The following is a 22,348-nucleotide window of genomic DNA, read 5'->3' as shown; positions in this document are numbered from 1 at the left end:
TGTTTATCCATGTGCGATGTAACTGGGCACTGTGTGCGTGTGTGTGAGCTCTAACCGGGGGCTGTGTGTGTGTGTGTGTGCATGCTGTAACTGAGCACTGTTTATGTGTGTCTGTGTGTCTGCACTATAACAGCACACACAAAGTGGACTGATGAAATCAGTCAGGGCAATGACCTCGCAGACCAGTGGGCTAAAAATTTAGCTAAAGACTCCACTGGGTTTGGGAATAAGGTTTTGCTAGCAAAGGATGTAGATAAACTATGCGCTGATAATGACCTTGTTTTGATTCAAACAGGTGCTACAGAGGGTGAGCTCCGCGGATGCAAACGGAGCGGTGCACGGTGTGATGGGGAAGGCGTGTGGCGACATTCTGGGACTAACCGACCTTATCTTCCTAGATCTGCGTATCCAGGGATGGCCAAAGCCGTTCATGGCCTGGATCATGTGTCTCGTGACGGGATGGTGGCAGCTGTGACTCGGGTGTGGCATGCCCCTGGGTTTGCCGCAGCTGCTGCCCAATTCTGCGGGAGGTGTATGGTGTGCATGAAAGTCAATGTGGGGAAGGGCATTCCAACCGACCCGGCAGTGACCCCGAGTCCCCAAAGCCCATTCGATCACCTGCAGATGGATTTCATTGAGCTATCGCCGTACAGGGGATACAAGTATTGTTTGGTGACTGTAGATCTGTTTTCCAGATGGGTGGAGGCATTCCCTTGCCGTCGCCCTGATGCTCTGAGCGTGGCTAAATGTCTGCTAAAGGAGGTGATTCCTCGATGGGGCATTCCATCTAAAATCACCACAGACAATGGTCCTGCGTTTTTTTCCGCAGAGACCCTGACAAAATTGTCCCATTGGATGCAAATTGATTTGAAACATTATTGCGCCTATCACCCCTCGAGTGGGAGGATGGTGGAGAGCCTGCCCTGCCCTGGGTTGATGCCCTGCCCCTGGCTTTGTTATTCATGCGAGCCAGGACACACCGCCAAACAGGGTTGGCTCCATTTGAAGAGTTGACTGGGAGGCCAATGCGTGTTTTGTCTCCCTCGCGATATGTCACACTGGAAACTGTGGATGGGGATTTGCTGACTTATCTTACAGGATTGCGGCAAGCGATAGGTGCAGCCTGGGACCGGGTTCGTGCCAATTGGAGGACTCCAGAGGGAGAACCACTACGAGCTGTGACACCGCTTGACCCAGGGAGCTGGGTGTTGGTTCGTGACCTGAGGAGAAATAGATGGAACACGCCGAGATAGAGGGGACCACACCAGGTCCTGATGGTGATCCCTCACGCAGTGAAAGTGGAGGGAATCGACCCTGGGTCCATCGGGTCCACTGCAGACGCGTGTCCGACTCTGGTGGTTCTTTCAAGACTGGCCCCCGAGAGGGTCACAACTGTGTTGCCTTTTTATAACAGTTTTTATTGTGACAGTTATATTTGGGATTGAATTGGAGAACCGCTTTTTCCGGCTGTGCCCCCCACTGTACTCCGACAGTGCCAAACCCACCACAGGTTCTGGATCGAGGGAAAAGGGAGGTGATGGATGCCAATGCTGTGGAGCTTTTGTCCCAAGCAGTGACTGCTGAGCTGAATGTTTCAGACTGCTGGGTTTGTCATTATATGCCCCACACTTCTGCGGCGTGGCCCTTCTATGGGGTTCCATACACCTATGATGTGGCAGTCCTACATCAGACATGCTCTGGCCTTTATCTGTTATGGCTGGGCTGATGACTCGAGAGCTAGGGTTGTCCTCGACCCCGCCACCACCTATATGTCGCATTTCCGGTATCGCTGTTAAGTCGCAGGCAGTGGAGGAGGCCCTTAAGGCCACACGTGACCGATTACAACAAGAGTTTGCTGGGAACAATCCAGTCCTCTATCTGACTCAGGCTGATGAGTCCAATCACTGGGGTTTCACTACAGTTCATTTGCTAGTAGGCGTGAATAGTACAGGTGAGGGATGGGTTTGTTCGGCCCAGGTAATTATCACATGGGCTGTTTAGAGCATGGGAGGCTGAGGACCCCGACCGCTACGGGGCGCGGGTGCGAGAACTGACTGTAACTGCTCTGCAATGTCGAGGAAGCCCTGATAACTGTACTTATTCTGCTGTGTCCCGCCCGTCGGACACACATGTGAGGGCGAAGGGGAAGACCTTGCCTGAGGATGGCTTGGCTGTCATCCCTGTGAATGGGACTGTGTGTTTCCGTCTGTTTAATTCGGCCCAGTCACTAACCCCTTCCTCCCCACCTCTGCACTGTAGGGCTTATGTCAACTTCTCTGTCCTTGGTGATGTCTTGCTAGTGGCACCACCACGTTCTGTGTTTATCTGTGGTCGCAAAGACTCTCTTAAGGGTTACATTGTTTTGTCTCTTTCGGCGGCGGAGGTTGATTGGTATTGTTATCTGGTTTATCTTGTTCCTCCTATTCGCGTGGTGCCCAAGGAGCAGATGTCTTTGGCTGTGCGTGCATATTCGCGCAGCATGCGGTCGCTAAGTCGGACTGAACAATGGTGTTTCTCAGTGGTGTTGCTCAGCACAAAAAAACTATTTTATTTCAGCAAAACTTTTTTTCCCCAAAAAATGAGCATATAATTGATAGTATACATCAGTACTGTTACTGAAGTGTAGATTGTGTATGTCTCTGTCTTAATGTGATTTCTTTTCCAGGCTGGACAGCTGTGATGTCACAGAGAAATGCTGTGAGGTGCTGGCTTCAGCTCTTAGATCAAACCCCTCACACCTGAGAGAGCTGGATCTGAGCTACAATCACCCAGGAGACTCAGGAGTGAAGCTGCTCTCTGCTCTACTGGAGGATCCCAGCTGTACACTGGAGAAGCTGAAGTGAGTACAGAATATCAATTTTACTAAAATGAAACTGGACATCTAGAAAACCCAGAATGCATTTCAGCAGTGACATAATAATCAAACACAAACAGCTTATTTTTTCTTGTCCTACTTCCTTATATCCCACAAACTTATCAGCACTCAGTCCAGGTTAGAAACAAGAAAGCAGTGAAACAGGAAACAGCCATTCATTCTTAATACATGCAAATGATTTGTGTTTGTTAGTTAATAGAATTTAAAAAAAAAATCTGACAGTAATATTGAAAATAAACATCCTGCCTTTAACATGGACCATGGATAACAATATAATGGGCACCAGTCAGAACCAGGATGATTGTTAGAATGTTTCTTAGTAAATTCAGCGTTTAAAAAAAAATCTGTTTCGTTATGACCTCTATTCTCCTCAGTTAATTTAATATTTTAATACAGTGGTACCTCAGTTCTCAAACTCATTAGAACTCGAATTTCTTAAAAGTCAAACCAACCAGTTAGAAAAAAAATACCTAGAACTCGATCTGAATCTCAGAAGTCAAACCGTGAACGCCAACCTAAGATAACTTGTACGCGCAGGGAAATGAGTCACGCAGGACATCTCTCAGCGGAAACAGAGGGTAACGCTGCAGTGTAAGTGTCGCATTCGCTGTGATAGCATCGTGCATGTTTACAGGAGCTGAATATATATATTTAGACAGTAAAAATACATTTAGACAACGATAGACAGTAACAGTAATTATATAATAAAATACATTTAAAAATAAAGATTTCTTATTAATTATTTTAATATTAATAATAAACCATAAATACATTTAATTATAATAATATTGTCGTGCCGAGCAGGGATGGAACGGAGACAAAGGTGCAGACGTCAGGGTATCGGGGAATACGGGGTTTAATTACAGGTAAGGCAGGCAAAACGCAGACGGACAATGACCGGACTGGGGAAACAAACTGAAACGCGGACTAAATACAGAGGACTAATGACAACAACCAGAAACAGCTGATCACATGGGGATCACACATGGGGTTAACGAGGGGGCGTGGCACACGGAAGGAGCGGACGATCGGGGCAGGACACGTTTTTTTTTAACTTTACACATTGTTTGGATGCATTTATTTGCTTAGATGTGTTTAGTACAGTATATGCTCTTCTCGTTTTATCCTGTTCATTTTGTGTTTAAATGCTAAAAAAACATATTTAGGTGTAATTTTTTGGGGCTGGGAACCAATGAATTGGTTTTCCATTATTTCTTATGGGGAAAATTCCATCACAACTCGAACTTTTTAGGATTCGATCCGTAGTTCTGAACGGATTAAATTCGAGTTCTGAGGTACCACTGTAATTTACTATACGGTGTACCAGTGTAAAAAGTGGTTTGATGAGTGTTTAATTTTCCTAAGGGTGGGCAGCTGTGATCTCACAGAGAAATGCTGTGAGGCGCTGGCTTCAGCTCTCAGATCAAACTCCTCACCCCTGAGAGAGCTGGACCTGAGTCATAATGACCTGGAGGATTCAGGAGTGAAACTGCTCTCTGCTGGACTGGTGGATTCCCACTGTAAACTGGAGATACTGAAGTAGGTACTACTGGGTATTCCACACTGTGTACTGGAGATACTGAGGACAGTATTACTGGGTATTCCACACTGTATACTGTAGATACTGAGGTAGGTACTAATGGGTATTCCACACTGCAAACTAAGTATTGAAAGTAGTTGTATTGTAAATATGAAAATAGTTACATTTCCTTAAAAGTAATGCTTATAATGGTGAGGTGATCTTCTTTATCTGAGAGTTTTTTTCTGTCTCTCTGCAGGCTGTCAGGTTGTAGAATCACAGAAGAAGGCTGTTCTTCCTTGGCTTCAGCTCTGAGGTCAAAGCCCTCACACCTGAGAGAGCTGGATCTGAGCTACAGTCACCCAGGAGACTCAGGAGTGAAGCTGCTCTCTGCTGTACTGGAGGATCGCAGCTGTAAACTGGAGAAGCTGAAGTGAGTACAGAGTGTGTGCCTGTTCCTGCTACAGACACATGTATGTGAGACAGATACAATAATTAAATAAATGGATATTCCTGTATTATGTAATTCTGCTTCTCCTGTAGTGTGGACCACAGTGGAGAGTGCCGGACCAGACCGGGGGTCCAGAGATGTACGTTTGCTTGAGCGTTTTTTTTTTATTTTTTACGAATACCATTAATTCTACATCCAGTGTTGTACATGAGCACACTAGATGAGCTCTGTTCATAAATAATTTGGTTGAACAGTGTACTGGACAAATCAGTTCAGCTACTGAATGTGAACGAGAGCATTATTCACTTTGGCGGGAGTGAATGACGCTGACACACCGGAAGTAGCCATAATAGGCAAAAAATTTACTTTTATATGCTGATATGAAATTCAATGTATTACAGTGTCCAGTGGTGGAAAGTAACAAAGTAGAGTTACTTCAGTACTGTACTTAAGTATATTTTTCACATATCTGGTCTTAAGTAGATTTAGCACTTTTGAGGCGGGGGGAAGGGGGGCACTCCTCTGACAGACAGGGCACTCCTCTGGCAGACAGGACACTCCTCTGAGAGACAGGGCACTCCTCTGAGAGACAGGGCACTCCTCTGGCAGACAGGACACTCCTCTGACAGACAGGGCACTCCTCTGGCAGACAGGGCACTCCTCTGACAGACAGGACACTCCTCTGGCAGACAGGGCACTCCTCTGGCAGACAGGACACTCCTCTGACAGACAGGGCACTCCTCTGACAGACAGGGCACTCCTCTGACAGACAGGACACTCCTCTGACAGACAGGACACTCCTATGACAGGCAGGGCACTCCTCTGACAGGCAGGACACTCCTCTGACAGACAGGACACTCCTATGACAGGCAGGGCACTCCTCTGACAGACAGGGCACTCCTCTGACAGACAGGACACTCCTCTGACAGGCAGGGCACTCCTCTGACAGACAGGACACTCCTATGACAGGCAGGGCACTCCTCTGACAGACAGGGCACTCCTCTGACAGACAGGGCACTCCTTTGACAGACAGGACACTCCTATGACAGACAGGACACTCCTCTGACAGACAGGGCACTCCTCTGACAGGCAGGACACTCCTCTGACAGACAGGACACTCCTCTGACAGGCAGGACACTCCTCTGACAGACAGGACACTCCTCTGACAGACAGGGCACTCCTCTGACAGACAGGGCACTCCTCTGAGAGACAGGGCACTCCTCTGACACACACAGTCACTGATACGATGTTGGAGGAGCTCAGCCTAATACAGGGGTGGCCAATCTTATCCGCAAAGGACCGGTGTGTATGTGGGTTTTCGCTGCAACTCCCTAATTATATTACTAATCAGAGGACTGATTGGCTGAAGAGTCCTCACACCTGGGTTTGAACAGCTGACCTACAGGTTATCCCAAAAACCTGCATACACACCGGCCCTTTGCGGATAAGACTGCCCACCCCTGGCCTAATAGATATCAGGGAGACACTCTATCCTTTGGAATTTCCCACCCACATACCTCTTACTCCAGAATTGATTATATATTGATCTCTATGGGTTTTGTTAGCAGTATTCAGAGTGTTTGTCCTGGAAATGTAATTCTCTCTGATCATGCAGAGGTTGATATTGTACTGACCACCTTAGATGATGCTGAGAGAGCTATACGATGGCCATTTAATAACTCACTCTTACTAAATGAGCCGGGCTGTAAGTTCATGAGAACAGCCATGGGAGAATATTGGCTACATAATGACGGCTCTGTCTCGGACTCTGGCGTTACTGAGGATGATCTCAGCTTATAGGGGACGGTTAATCCAATATTGCTCATACCGGAAAAAAACTGACAGTTAAAAACTTAAGATAGAATGGCAAATGATAGAAGTTCATAAAGAATATGTCAAAAAAGCAGACAAAACTATTTTAAGTAAAGTGAATAACCTGAGATTCCACATGAATATCAAAATAAAGCTGAATTTGCCCTGTTCTGCACCAAACAGCAATACTATGAACATGGAGAAAGTGCCGGTAAATTGCTCACATTTAGGGATAAACAGCTTAGTGTCCGAAATATTATCCCATCTATATTTAACAGTCAGAGGGAACTAAGTACAGGGAAAAAGTGTATCAGTGAGGTTTTCAGGGAATTTTATCGTAACCTATATCCATCCCAGACAGAGGGCTTTACAGACCAATAAGACCAGTTCTTTTCATCAGCTGAGGTGCCTTGTCTGTCTCCAAGCAGTAGAAATTTACTGGAATGAGACATAACATTACAGGAGATTAAGGATGATATTATGGACCTTAGACCAGGTCGGGCCTCTGGAGATGATGGTTACTAATCTGAGGTAACCTGCTCCCCTGTATATGTACATTCTATATATTTATGTATATATTGTATTTTCCTCTCTACATTGAAAATAAAGGCCTTCTACTCTATCCTGTTAATGTCCGGATTCATCGGTGCCCAAAGCATAGCAGAGTAACATAATTAAACAGAAGGTACTGGTGGTATTAATCGCTCTTCCTCCTGCTTACAGCCTGCTTACACGATGCTTAAAATTCACTTTAATACTACAACTGAGCATAATGCACTTGTAGACTAAATCGGCATATATGATAACCGTTTAACTGCAGACAACTGAGAAAGCAAAAAACATCTGTAGAGCTGGAAACATAAAAACAATAAATCACATTAAAAACATACTGTCATGCTTTGCATGCCTGTTCCCCTGTGTTCCCTATTGTGTGGCGCTAACGAGCCTCACCTGTTCCTCATTTAACCCTGCCTCTCATTACAGCTCTCGTGTGGATGATCCCAGGTGCCTCTCGTCTGCTCCCTCGTCTGATCCTCATCGCCTGAACCTGATCCTCTGGCAGCTCACATTCTCAGTGAACACTGTACTGAATTGTCAGCAACCATGGTACCTGCAGTTTGGACCTTGCAGTCTGTGTGAAGCTAAGCAAGATTGGGTCTGGCCTGTGTTTGTATGGGAGCCCAGTTGGGTTGTTGGTCTGTGAAGATCCTGGTGCTTTACTGTAAGGCCTCATTAAGGGTTGCTTGGTATCTTTTGGAGAAAGTAGTGGTTCAAGCCTGAGTCACGTCCTCTACTATACTACGTTATCCGGCAGATCATGATATGTTGACCCCTTAAGGGTTGGTGGTCGGAGGCTGGATGGTGGCGCAACACACTAAGTCTCCCGGCACTGAGTCACGTCCTATCTACTATGCCACGTTATCCGCCAGATCGTTATATGTGGACCCCTTAAGGGTTGGTGGTCGGAGGCTGGATGGTGGCGCAACACACTAAGTCTCCCGGCACCGGTGATCCGGAGGTCGCTGGTTCAAGCCTGACTCATGTCCACTACTATGCCACGTTATCCAGCAGATCGTTATATGTTGACCCCTTAAGGGTTGGTGGTCGGGGGCTGGATGGTGGCGCAACACACTAAGTCTCCGGCACCTGCGATCTGGAGGTCGCTGGTTCAAGCCTGACAAATAAAAAGCATACTTATTTTTGATCAAAGAACAGAGTTAGGAATTACTCTGGGTAGGGTGGGATTTGAACCTGCAACCTTCTGATTACAGACATAGCAGCTTAACCCACTGAGCCACACTGTACCCCAAACAAAGAAAGATTTCCTATCCACAAATCAACAACAGCTGACAAAACAGTAAAATAAGACACAGGGAGCTATGGGGGATTTGAACCCTGGTTCCTTGGCTGTGAGGCAGCACAGTGCTATCCAGCCACCACCCCTCCTACTGCTCCCTGTAGGTAACTGATGTATTTGCTTTCTTTAGGCTCCAGCTCACATTCTCAGTAATCAGTGTTTCAAACTGTCAGCAAAATCTGGCCATCTCACATACAGTGTACAGCAGGAGTCTCCAACTCCAGTCCTGGAGAGCTACTATTCAGTAGGTTTTCTGTCTCACTTGGCTTCTGATGAGCCACACCTGTTCCTGGTATTTACCTAAGAACAGGTGTGGCTCCACAGAAGCTGGGTATGATAGAAAACCTACTGGACAGTACTGTAGCTCTCCAGGACCGGAGTTTGAGACCCCTGGTGTACAGACTACCTGGCTGTACAGGCTCCACACACAGGGAGCTGTAGGGGATTTGAACCTGGCCTTGGTATGTGTGAGGCTGCTTTCAGTGAAAGCAGTCTAAAGAGATTTTTCAATAAAGTGTCAATTATTAATTCCTTAAAATGCTTGTCCTATTGGAGTGTGGGCACAAGGCAGGGCACACTGTTTTTAGACTGGGATGGGGGTGAACACACTATTGTGGTGGTGGTGGTGTGTGGGGAGGGTGAGGCTTAAACCAGGTCCCAGAGGCATGAGATAGCTGTGCTAACCACTTTTATTTTTTTCCTTATTAAACCACTCAGACATGACTATGCAACACAGCACTGCACAGGGGTGCGTTTCCCAAAACCATAGTTGCCACCTACGTTAGCAACTTACGTAGTACGATGACATCTGTGATGTTTGGTTATTCTATATTTATATATTACAGTTCGCAAATTTTTGTATGCGACCGGCTGTTAAAGTTAGACCATAGATATTATGAAGTTTGTTCGTTTTTGCGCACGACTTGCCGTGAGTCAGACCATTCATCGCTGAAACCATTGTAGTTCAAACTACGGTACTTAAAAACTAACGTGGTTCAAACTACTGTGGTACGATGGTTTTGGGAAACAGTCGTACGTCGGATGTTGGTTAATTTGAACTACCATAGTATGATGCATCGTTAATGCTAACTTCCATCGTTGTTTGGGAAAGGCACCCCAGAGCAGTAATAGCATCAACCAGGGGGGTAAGTCACAGGTGCAGCCTGTGAACTACACCTCCGCAGTCAAGCCTAGTGAAGCATGTCTATCATCATTTAATGTGGAATAATAAAAAATAAAATAAAAAAACATTTAATCCAATCAAAATACAGAACATCAATAAATAATACAAGAAGACACAAATCACAAAAAATACAAGACTAAAAAACACACTGATAAAACCCACTCTCAAAAATCATCCCATTCCCAAATCAAACATACCACCTCCCAAAAAAGAAACAAAAGGTCCAGAAATAAAAGTGGTGTTTATTCCATCCCTTGGAGTGTCAGACCTTCAGACTGAGGTGGCTGCCCTGCAGATTGCAGTGGAGAAAGTGGCCAATCAGACACTTGATACTGTAAAGGCCGTTCAGGGTGAATTATCCGCGGTTAAGCAGGTGGCTCTGCAAAACCGTATGGCATTGGATATTCTATTGGCTGAGAAAGGTGGTGTTTGTGTTATAGTGGGGAGAGAATGTTGCACGTACATCCCCGATTCCTCTCAGGCTGTGCAAGATCTGGAGGACGTGGTGCACAAACGGATGTCTGCGATACCTAAGTAGCATGGCCTGTTTGAGTACAGCTGGGACAATTGGTTCTCCTCACTGATTCCTGGTTTATCCGGGGTGTTTAAACCTTTAGTTTTTAGTATATTGATTTTGCTTGTAGTGTTGCTACTAATCATATTGCTGTTTAGGTGTTGTTCTAGTGTTCTGTCTTCCCAGGTGGGCTTCCTTCCCCTTACCCATACGGGGATGACCCTCTCCTTCCTGCCTGGCTCTACGAACCACAGCCCCAGGTTGTCATCAATATGACCAGCAACGCCAACTCTGCTGGTGACTCGTGGTTCATCCAACCGCCGCCAGCGCCCAGTGCCCATCGCCTCGCTGCACTTTTTATTACTACACTGTAGACTCTGTGTGAACAGTGCAGGTTTCGCGTGTTCAAGAGGGGGGAGTGTGGAAGTAAAATTGGACATTAGTAGGCCCGGGAGGGGAGGCATATTGGGTCTGTTATGTTTTAGGCCTTAGGCAAGAAGAGATTGTTTTGAATACTGTGTGACCTCGCTTTGTGATAGCTGCCTGCAGTTGGCTCCGCAGAAGCTCAGACCTTGGAGGGGCAGACAGTGGAGCAAAGGGGGGGAGAAACCACTTGCAGGAAGAGACTCGAAGCCGCCCCAACTGCTGCACAAAAAGTTATAGCTTAATAAAGTAGTTGTAGTAGACAATATATAATATGTTACGCAATTGATCGCATAAGTAATCATACTAATCATATGTTAACCATGTATTTGCAGTGATTAAAGTAAGTAAACTGGCCTGATTTGTGAATACCTCCTGTGATTGGTGTGCTCATGTGACTGCCTGTTGTGATTGGCATGATCATGTGACTGCCTCCTGTGGTCATATGACTTGCTCCTTTGAATGGAATGATCGCACAACTGCCTCCTGTATTTGGTGCGATCATATGACTGCTTCCAAAATCAAGATCAATATATCAATTAAAAGCAATGCAAAATAACCTTGTACCACAAGGGATATAGAATAGCATATATCATACGAACTAAGGTACTGTATATATAAAAGAAATAATGAAATATAGACAATGCAAATTATTATCACGATCGGTGATAATTAATCCCCATTAATCAATTAAACATATAAGCAGCTGCAAAACTATTTACACTCGGACGTGCCATAATCACCTACCTTCACACATGGACTGGGGAGCCCTTTCAGTCCTGGCAGGAGACCAACACGTGAGTCCCGAGAAAGTGCCGGGCGATGCGCGCTCTATCCCACGGCTGAGCTCCGGTCTGTACTGGGATCTCCCCCTTCCTTTATACTAAATTTAGCGTTGCGTGCGGGCAGGGGGTAAGCTGGCCAAGCTCACCCCTTCCCCCCGGGCAATATGTACTCCAATTCCCCTGGGAAAGGGCTGCTGTGTTCAGTGAATCCCTGGGAAAGGGCTGCTGTGTTCAGTGAATCCCTGGGAAAGGGCTGCTGTGTTCAGTGAATCCCTGGGAAAGGGCTGCTGTGTTCAGTGAATCCCTGGGAAAGGGCTGCTGTGCACTGGCCTCTAGGGGCACTACAGTGGACAGTTTGTGTACAGAGTCTGTGTGGTCTGTGGGGGTTTTCCCCGGTGAGCTGGATGCTTTAAGCAGAGTGAGTGATCCCCCCTCCCCCCCGAGTAAGCACCAGCCCCCCGCCCATCCCATCCTGAGTGAGCCACAAACGGTGAGCCAACCTCGTGCTCACACTTTCCTCACTGTAGTGTGTAAGTAATGTCTTCTCAGGAGAGCGCCGCTGTGCCAGGAACAGCTCGTAAATGCCCTCCCTCCTGCCCCCTTCCCAAATCAAACAAACAGCAAATGAGGCAACGCAGCACATAATGTTTACCACACGGGGCCGGTTACCGGGGAGGGTGCTGGGGGTGGGGGTAGCTGTCGTGCTACGGGTCACCAGCCACGCTCAGCCATCTCCCTCCATAACAATCCTGCATGACACACAGAGCCCATTTAAAGCTCACACAGTGACACACACTGTGTGCTGTTATAGTGCACACACAGAGACACAGTGCCCTGTTACAGCACACACACACACACACACACAGACACACACACACACACACACACACACGTTTTATGCTGCCGTCTGGTGGCCCATATTGAGTACTACCATTTAAAAACATTAAAATGATCTTTTCTGGTAATTGCAATACATTCAGTGTCTCTGTGCACCTCCCCACTGCCCCTCAAGGTCCTAGTGTTGTGTGAAATGTGGTGTTGGGCCCAGGGGAGCCATAAGGGCGTGCCAGGAGTGGGCCCCCCCCGGCACCGGGGCCAGATCCCCGACTGGCCCCGATTAGTCCCCATCCTCGACCCCGCACAGCCGGCAGGGACGGCCAACCGAGGTGTTCAGGGGCGCCACAGGCAGCCCGGCAGCAGGCAACCCCCCCCCCCCCCCCCCAGGCGCAGACCGGGAGAGTCCCACCCCACCACACCCGATGAGACCTCAGCTAGCAGCCAAGGACCAGCCAACCCCAGACCCCCCGGCAAACGGGGAGCCGGTCCAGCCAGGCGGGGTGACCCCCACCCCCAGGCGAGGCAGACAGGTGTAGAAGATGGCGGAACACATGTCTGTATTAAAGCCTTCAATTGTCCATCTCTCCTCTGTAAACAATCCATAATTGACTGACCTAGCTCTTGCATCTGTAAGTCCACAAGGTGTTTTACTCTACCTCCCTATTCAATCTGTACTCAAATCTTTCTTCCTTTGCCTTTGCCTTGTCCTCCACTCCTTGCACATATACCTGGCAAGCGCCTAGAGAAGTTTGAAAAGTGCTGAAGTCAGAGTTGATTTTCTCCACCAACGATTCCACTACCTGCAACCGGGTTAACATCTCCTGTAACTGCTCTGGAGAAAAAGGGGCAAGAGGTGCTTTTCCCTTAGGAGGCAGTTGAGCATGCTCCTCCGATCCCTCACCCTCTTCTTCAGACACATAAAGATTACTTAAAGATTGGATAATATCCTGCAAAGGTTCTCGTCGAGTCACAAACGGACCAGCTGTGAAGTCTGGGTCTTGGAACTCATCCCGTGTCTCTAACACAGATAAATGTAAGGTAATCCATGCAGGGAGCAGAAATATAAAGTACAGATATTTTATGGGTTCCACTGAAATAAAGGTAGCTGATTACGAGAAAGATTGCGGTGTGTATGTTGATGCTTCCATGTCCCACTCTCGCCAGTGTGGAGAAGCAATAGAAAAGGCCAATAGAATGTTGGGTTATATATCTAGGTGTGTGGAGTTTAAGTCAAGGGAGGTGATGTCACATTTATATAATTCCTTGGTAAGACCCCACCTAGAATATTGTGTGCAGGTTTGGTCACCATACCTTAAGAAGGACATTGCTGCCTTAGAAAAGGTGCAACAGAGGGCTACGAGAATGATTCCTGGTCTTAGAGGAATGTCTTATGAGGAGAGGTTAGCTGAGCTGAATCTGTTTAGCCTTGAGCAAAGGAGACTAAGGGGGGACATGATCCAGGTCTATAAGACTCTAACGGGTCTGGATGCTGTTCAGCCAAATGGCTACTTCTATATTAGTTTAAATGCTAGAACTCGTGGCCATAAGTGGAAATTTGCGGGAAAACATTTTAAAACAAATTTGAGGAAGCACTTTTTTTACACAGCATGTAGTTAGAGTATGGAATAGTTTTCCTGCTAGTGTAGCAGAAGTTAAAACCCTGGGTTCCTTTAAATCAGAGCTAGATAAGATTTTAACAACTCAGAGCTATTAGTTAAGTTCTCCCCAAACGAGCTTGATGGACCGAATGGCCTCCTCTCGTTTGTAAATTTCTTATGTTCTTTCTTATGTTCTACTTGAGGGCTGCTGCTAGTCATGGCAACACCACTACTAATGCAAGATACAATGAATTGTTAAACCCTGGTCCCTGTTCAGGCACCACTTATGTAACACTGCTGATTCCTGCCTCAGAACCAACCTATTACACACTATACATAGGGAGGGACATTTCAGGGTGGCGTAAAGAGAAATACACCATCAGTTCACAGACCAAAGAATATTTACTAATAAAGGTGAGCATATTACCCCAGCAAATGTACATGTAAATAATGAATTAACAATAACTCAAGAAAACTGGTGTTGAGATAGATAACCATACAACTGAAATGAATAGCAGAGTCCAAAGTGGAGACCAAACGTCCTCTTCCCAGTGAGGATGGTCCAAACAATGGTAGGACGTGAAGCCGGAAAGAGAAGGTTGGCAGTTGCAGGTAAATCAGGGGGAAAAAAAAGTCCTTTCTGGAAAAAAAAATGATACATCCCGCTTTTTGATAAACCCAACAAATACACATTTATATCATTCAAATAATTGTTACTAAATTAAACAAACAATACATCCATATCATTCAGGAAAAACATCTTACATTGAGCCATGAACGCTTCCCGTTCCTCAAATAAGGACTTACTTCCTTTATTCTGAGCCACAACAAACATGGCCGCCCTTTCCCTTATATAGGCTCTTGCTCCTTATAGTCCTCTAGGAAATTATACTGACCCTTAGAGGACAGGAGTATAATTGCAGACATCTGGTAACAAACCAGTGTTTGTTACAGTGCCCTGTTACAGCGCACACACACACACACATACTACCCTGTTACAGCTTACACACACACAGTGCCCTGTTACAGTGCGCGCACACACACACACACACACACACACACACACAGTGCCCAGTTACAGCGCACACACACACACACACAGTGCCCACATATAGCACACACACACAGTGCCCAGTTACAGCGTGCACACACACACACACACACACACACACACACACAGTGCCCAGTTACAGCGTGCACACACACATACACAAACACACACACACACAGTGCCCACGTAGAGCACACACACACACACACACACACACACACACACACACAGTGCCCTGTTACAGCACACACAAATTTTATTCCGCCGTCTGGTGGCCAAAATTGAGTACTACCATTTAAAAATATTAAAATGATTTTTTTCTGGTAATTGCAATACTTACATTCGGCAAGGAGATGGCAGCAAGAAAATAGAAAAATAATTTCCCCACGATTATTAGGATAATTCAGAAGGTAAATTTATTGTGTATGTGTGTGTCTGTGTGTATGTGTGTGTTTTACTGCACTTTGGGGAAAATTTAATCAAATGTTATCAATGCAAACCCACACACATACACACACACAGAGCCCCCGATTAGAGCTCTCTCTCACACACACACACACACAGTGCCCTGTTACAGCACACACAAATTTTATTCCGCCGTCTGGTGGCCAAAATTGAGTACTACCATTTAAAAATATTAAAATGATTTTTTTCCTGGTAATTGCAATACTTACATTCGGCCAGGAGATGGCAGCAAGAAAATATAAAAATTATTTTCCCACGGTTATTAGGATAACTCACAAGGTAAATTTATTGTGTATGTGTGTGTCTGTTTGCCTTGTGCTATTTTAAATGATATTACTTAATGCAGGTTTGATTAGTTCCCTGTACATCATTGTCCTGAGCCTGGTAGCCTTGTGTCTAGCTTTCCTTCTCTTTGATCTCTCATCCTCTTCATTAACGGTCCTGAGTGTATTACTGCAAAGTGGGTTTGCTCACTTTACTTACGAATTTTCCATACTCTGGATCATAGCTCAGTTCTGCATAGAGTATATTACCACGGTCATTTACACTGCAGTCTGTCCCAGGCAGCACAGGGCAGAAGGCAGGGCTCAGCCTGGGTGGGATGCCAGTCCATCGCAGGTCTCACACTATTCAGTGACTGCAATTATATAATCTGTACAAACTGCGGAGAGATTGGATGTTTTAATTAGCTACCTTTTGATAGGTAGGAGGTAGGTAACACCTGCCCGTTTGTGTGAGCTCTAACCGGGGGCTCTGTGTGTGTGTGTGTGTATGTGTGTGTGCTCTAAGTGGGCGCTGTGTGTGTGTGTGTTGTAACTGAGCACTGTGTGTGTGTGTGTGTGTGTGTGCGTGTGTGCACTCTTACTGGGCACTTTGTGTCTTTGTGTTTATCCATGTGTGTATGCGATGTAACTGGGCACTGTGTGTGTGAGTGTGTATGTGTGTGTGTGGGTTTGCATTAATCACATTTGATAAAATTTTCCCCAAAGTGCAGTAAAACACACACATACACACAGACACGCACATACACAATAAATTTACCTTGTGAATTTTCCTAATAACCGTGGGAAAATTATTTTTCTATTTTCTTGCAGCCATCTCCTGGCCGAATATTAGTATTGCAATTACCAGAAAAAAAAACATTTTAATATTTTTAAATGGTAGTACTCAATTTTGGCCACCAGACGGCAGCATAAAATGTGTGTGTGCTCTAAAAGGGCACTGTGTGTGTGTGCTGTAACAGGGCACTGTGGCCACGTAGAGCGCACACACACACAGTGCCCAGTTACATCGCACACACACACACACACACACACGCACACACACACACAGAGCCCCCGACTAGAGCTCACGCACACACAAACACACAAAGTGCCCAGTCACAGTGTACACACACACACGCACACACACACACACACACACACACACACACACACACAGTGCCCTGTTAGAGCACATACAAATTTTATGCTGCCGTCTGGTGGCCAAAATTGAGTACTACCATTTAAAAATATTAAAATGATTTTTTTCTGGTAATTGCAATACTTACATTCGGCCAGGAGATGGCAGCAAGAAAATAGAAATGTTTTTTTCCCACGGTTATTAGGATAATTCACAAGGTAAATTTATTGTGTATGTGTGTGTCTGGGTGTATGTGTGTGTTTTACTGCACTTTGGGGAAAATTTTATCTAATGTGATCAATGCAAACCCACACACACACACACACACAGCCCATTTAAAGCTCACACAGTGACACACACTGTGTGCTGATATAGTGCACACACACAGACACACAAACTCACACAGTGCCCTGTTAGAGCACACACACATATTATGCTGCCGTCTCGTGGCCAAAATTGAGTACTACCATTTAAAAATATTACAATTATTTTTTTTTGGTAATTGCAATACTTACATTCGGCCAGGAGAGGGCAGCAAGAAAATTGAAAAATAATTTTCCCACGGTTATTATGATAATTCACAAGATAAATTTATTGTGTATGTGTGTGTCTGTGTGGCTGTGTGTGTTTTACTGCACTTTGGGGAAAATTTTATCAAATGCGTTCAATGCAAATCCACACACACAGTGCCCAGTTACATCGTACACACACATGGATAAACACAAACACACAAAGTGCCCAGTCACAGTGTACACACACACACGCACACACACACAAAGTGCCCTGTTAGAGCACACACACATTTTATGCTGCCGTCTGGTGGCCACAATTGAGTACTACCATTTAAAAATATTAAAATGATTTTTTTCTGGTAATTGCAATACTTACATTCGGCCAGGAGATGGCAGCAAGAAAATAGAAAAATTATTTTCCCACGGTTATTAGGATAACTCACAAGGTAAATTTATTGTGTATGTGTGTGTCTGTTTGCCTTGTGCTATTTTAAATGATATTACTTAATGCAGGTTTGATTAGTTCCCTGTACATCATTGTCCTGAGCCTGGTAGCCTTGTGTCTAGCTTTCCTTCTCTTTGATCTCTCATCCTCTTCATTAACGGTCCTGAGTGTTATACTGCAAAGTGGGTTTGCTCACTTTACTTACGAATTTTCCATACTCTGGATCATAGCTCAGTTCTGCATAGAGTATATTACCACGGTCATTTACACTGCAGTCTGTCCCAGGCAGCACAGGGCAGAAGGCAGGGCTCAGCCTGGGTGGGATGCCAGTCCATCGCAGGTCTCACACTATTCAGTGACTGCAATTATATAATCTGTACAAACTGCGGAGAGATTGGATGTTTTAATTAGCTACCTTTTGATAGGTAGGAGGTAGGTAACACCTGCCCGTTTGTGTGAGCTCTAACCGGGGGCTCTGTGTGTGTGTGTGTGTATGTGTGTGTGCTCTAAGTGGGCGCTGTGTGTGTGTGTGTTGTAACTGAGCACTGTGTGTGTGTGTGTGTGTGTGTGCGTGTGTGCACTCTTACTGGGCACTTTGTGTCTTTGTGTTTATCCATGTGTGTATGCGATGTAACTGGGCACTGTGTGTGTGAGTGTGTATGTGTGTGTGTGGGTTTGCATTAATCACATTTGATAAAATTTTCCCCAAAGTGCAGTAAAACACACACATACACACAGACACGCACATACACAATAAATTTACCTTGTGAATTATCCTAATAACCGTGGGAAAATTATTTTTCTATTTTCTTGCAGCCATCTCCTGGCCGAATATTAGTATTGCAATTACCAGAAAAAAAAACATTTTAATATTTTTAAATGGTAGTACTCAATTTTGGCCACCAGACGGCAGCATAAAATGTGTGTCTGCTCTAACAGGGCACTGTGTGTGTGTGTGTGTGTGTGTGTGTGTGTGTGCTCTACGTGGGCACTGTGTGTGTGTGTATGTGTGTGTGTGCACTCACTGCACTGTGACTGGGAACTTTGTGTGTTTGTGTTTATCCATGTGTGTGTGCGATGTAACTGGGCACCGTGTGTGTGGGTTTGCATTGATCACATTTGATAAAATTTTCTCCAAAGTGCAGTAAAACACACACATACACACAAACACACACATACACAATAAATTGACCTTGTGAATTATCCTATTAACCGTGGGAAAATTATTTTTCTATTTTCTTGCTGCCATCTCCTGGCCGAATGTAAGTATTGCAATTACCAGAAAAAAATTATTTCAATATTTTTAAATGGTACTGTAGTACTCAATTTTGGCCACCAGACGGCAGCATAAAATGTGTGTGTGCTCTAAAAGGGCACTGTGTGTGTGTGCTGTAACAGGGCACTGTGGCCACGTAGAGCGCACACACACACAGTGCCCAGTTACATCGCACACACACACACACACACACAGAGCCCCCGACTAGAGCTCACGCACACACAAACACACAAAGTGCCCAGTCACAGTGTACACACACACACGCACACACACACACACACACACACACACACAGTGCCCTGTTAGAGCACATACAAATTTTATGCTGCCGTCTGGTGGCCAAAATTGAGTACTACCATTTAAAAATATTAAAATGATTTTTTTCTGGTAATTGCAATACTTACATTCGGCCAGGAGATGGCAGCAAGAAAATAGAAATGTTTTTTTCCCACGGTTATTAGGATAATTCACAAGGTAAATTTATTGTGTATGTGTGTGTCTGGGTGTATGTGTGTGTTTTACTGCACTTTGGGGAAAATTTTATCTAATGTGATCAATGCAAACCCACACACACACACACACACAGCCCATTTAAAGCTCACACAGTGACACACACTGTGTGCTGATATAGTGCACACACACAGACACACAAACTCACACAGTGCCCTGTTAGAGCACACACACATATTATGCTGCCGTCTCGTGGCCAAAATTGAGTACTACCATTTAAAAATATTACAATTATTTTTTTTTGGTAATTGCAATACTTACATTCGGCCAGGAGAGGGCAGCAAGAAAATTGAAAAATAATTTTCCCACGGTTATTATGATAATTCACAAGATAAATTTATTGTGTATGTGTGTGTCTGTGTGGCTGTGTGTGTTTTACTGCACTTTGGGGAAAATTTTATCAAATGCGTTCAATGCAAATCCACACACACAGTGCCCAGTTACATCGTACACACACATGGATAAACACAAACACACAAAGTGCCCAGTCACAGTGTACACACACACACGCACACACACACAAAGTGCCCTGTTAGAGCACACACACATTTTATGCTGCCGTCTGGTGGCCACAATTGAGTACTACCATTTAAAAATATTAAAATGATTTTTTTCTGGTAATTGCAATACTTACATTCGGCCAGGAGATGGCAGCAAGAAAATAGAAAAATAATTTTCCCACGGTTATTAGGATAATTCACAAGGTAAATTTATTGTGTATGTGTGTGTCTGTGTGTAGGTGTGTGTTTTACTGCACTTTGGGGAAAATTTTATCAAATGTGATCAATGCAAACCCACACACACAGTGCCCAGTTACATCGTACACACACATGGATAAACACAAACACACAAAGTGCCCAGTCACAGTGTACACACACACACGCACACACACACAGACACACAGAGCCCCCGGCTAGAGCTCACACACACACATACACACACAGTGCCCTGTTACATCGCACACACACATAGATAAACACAAACACACAAAGTGCCCAGTCACAGTGTACACACACACACACGCACACACACACACACACACACACACACACACACACACACACACGCACACAGAGCCCCTGGCTAGAGCTCACGCACACACATGCACACATAGTGCCCTGTTACAGCACACACACACACACACACTGGTTGTTTTATATTCATTACCCTACAGAAATTAAATAGATAATGTCTCTGTTAAAAAGCGATTGACAGACACTGATTCCTTTGGTTGCAATTAGGGGTGCACCGATTGCAGTTTTCTGGCCGATCGACGATCACCGATCCTTAGGCAACCTTACCTGCCGATCTCGATTTTTTTTTGCCGATCTTGTTTCTTTCATAACTAAAAGACAGTTACTTCAATGTTTCCATTTTTATTGAGTAAATTGATATGAATACTCACAAAACATGAGGTAGTGTCCTCAAATATAAACGAACATATAAATGAGCATTGCTGTTTGAACTACAAAATCATATTTTTTCTTCCAGACTTTAATTTCTCTAATTTTGTAAAAAATATATATATATATATATAGCTGTTATGACACACTTGTCCAAAAAATAGGGAGGGAGGCAGCCTGCACTGCACCTCTCTCGGGAATGGGAGAAAAGGCTGATTTAACCCTCTGGGGCCTAGGGGTAGGAAACACACTTTCACTGACTGGGGCATGATCACACATTTCATCACACTTAATTCATGGCAAATAAATTATTTCTTATATATTTGTTTTGCCATTACACTCATCTTTATTTTAATATATATTGTAAATATGTCAGATTTTTGTTAAGTTTGAAATTTGACATCAAAGTATAGACATTGCAAAATGCAGTTTGGAACACTTGCAGAAACATTATAAAAGTACATAGTAAGCAATGCTGGCAGTTTGTTTTGATCCCAGATATCTGATCACCAAAGTCTTGGCTACATGAAGATGACTAAATGGTGTAGATGCAACATTAATTTGGATAAATAAATAAGAAAAACCTAACTCATGTAACTATTTCTGGCTCCTTTCATTGAATATGTAGCAACTTTCATGTGTATGAATGAGCCATTGTCACCTGGCCACGTCCCCAAAACCCTTTTATGGCGCTGAAGGGGATGTATCTGGATCGCGTTTCACCGTTGCGCTGTTAATCAAATTACCATGCGAATGCGATTTGAATACGCGCTAATGCGGCTATTTAGAATGTGAATAGCGATCTTCGGGTGAGAGCGGTACTACACGCCCCCGATGCAGGTAAAACAAAGTAAGATGACATGGTTTACTTTTTTGCCGATTTAACCTAATTTTTAAAACTTTAATACTTCCGACAATGGACGTTTTGAAAAGAAGACAGATTACGGATTTAGCCAGCGTTTTTTTCATGATTATACATTAAGTTTTCAGCGAGATATTTATAAACTGAAATAGACGCGAAAAGTACGCGAGGTCGTTGACGACATACTCGACCTCAAAGAGTTAAAAGCATATAACTAAGATCGGTGGATCTCATGGGAATATGGTCGATTTCTGATCCCCTCAAATTAACGTGATCGAGGCCGATCGATCGGTGCGCCGATCGATCGGTGCACCCCTAGTTGCAATTTAGAATAAGACACAAGCATTTAAAAAGAATCTGCGTGGTCGTTTGTTGTGTTGCTGCAGGAGCAGGAAATGCAGCACCTGGGCTGAACAGGAGGCAGCATGTGCAAAACACACACTGGACAAACCACTGGATACACTGGCACAGCAGAACCCAGATCTTAGGACAAAATGACCACATCTTTACTTTAAAATGGGAATCACAAGAGGAGATCGGTCTGACAGAAACAAACCAAAAACAAAGC

The 22,348-nt window shown here is 44.7% G+C and overlaps 2 long non-coding RNA genes across 2 annotated transcripts; one reads left to right on the top strand and one right to left on the bottom strand.

The window, feature by feature from the left end:
- LOC140581532 (uncharacterized) lies at positions 1-5,626 on the top strand. The gene is made up of 4 exons (XR_011984623.1): positions 1-2,839; positions 4,241-4,414; positions 4,654-4,827; positions 4,938-5,626. It is a non-coding gene; the product is annotated as an uncharacterized lncRNA (long non-coding RNA).
- An 8,612-nt stretch (positions 5,627-14,238) lies between these two features.
- On the bottom strand, positions 14,239-14,880 carry LOC140581531 (uncharacterized). Its single transcript, XR_011984622.1, has 2 exons — positions 14,621-14,880; positions 14,239-14,495 (listed from the first exon to the last, which is right to left on the bottom strand). It is a non-coding gene; the product is annotated as an uncharacterized lncRNA (long non-coding RNA).
- Positions 14,881-22,348: the final 7,468 nt, after the last annotated feature.

The sequence above is a fragment of the Paramormyrops kingsleyae genome, chromosome 21, assembly GCF_048594095.1.
Source record: "Paramormyrops kingsleyae isolate MSU_618 chromosome 21, PKINGS_0.4, whole genome shotgun sequence".
NCBI lineage: Eukaryota > Metazoa > Chordata > Actinopteri > Osteoglossiformes > Mormyridae > Paramormyrops > Paramormyrops kingsleyae.
The sequence above is the reverse complement of the archived record's forward strand: the minus strand, read 5'-3'. Positions and strand labels throughout refer to the sequence as shown.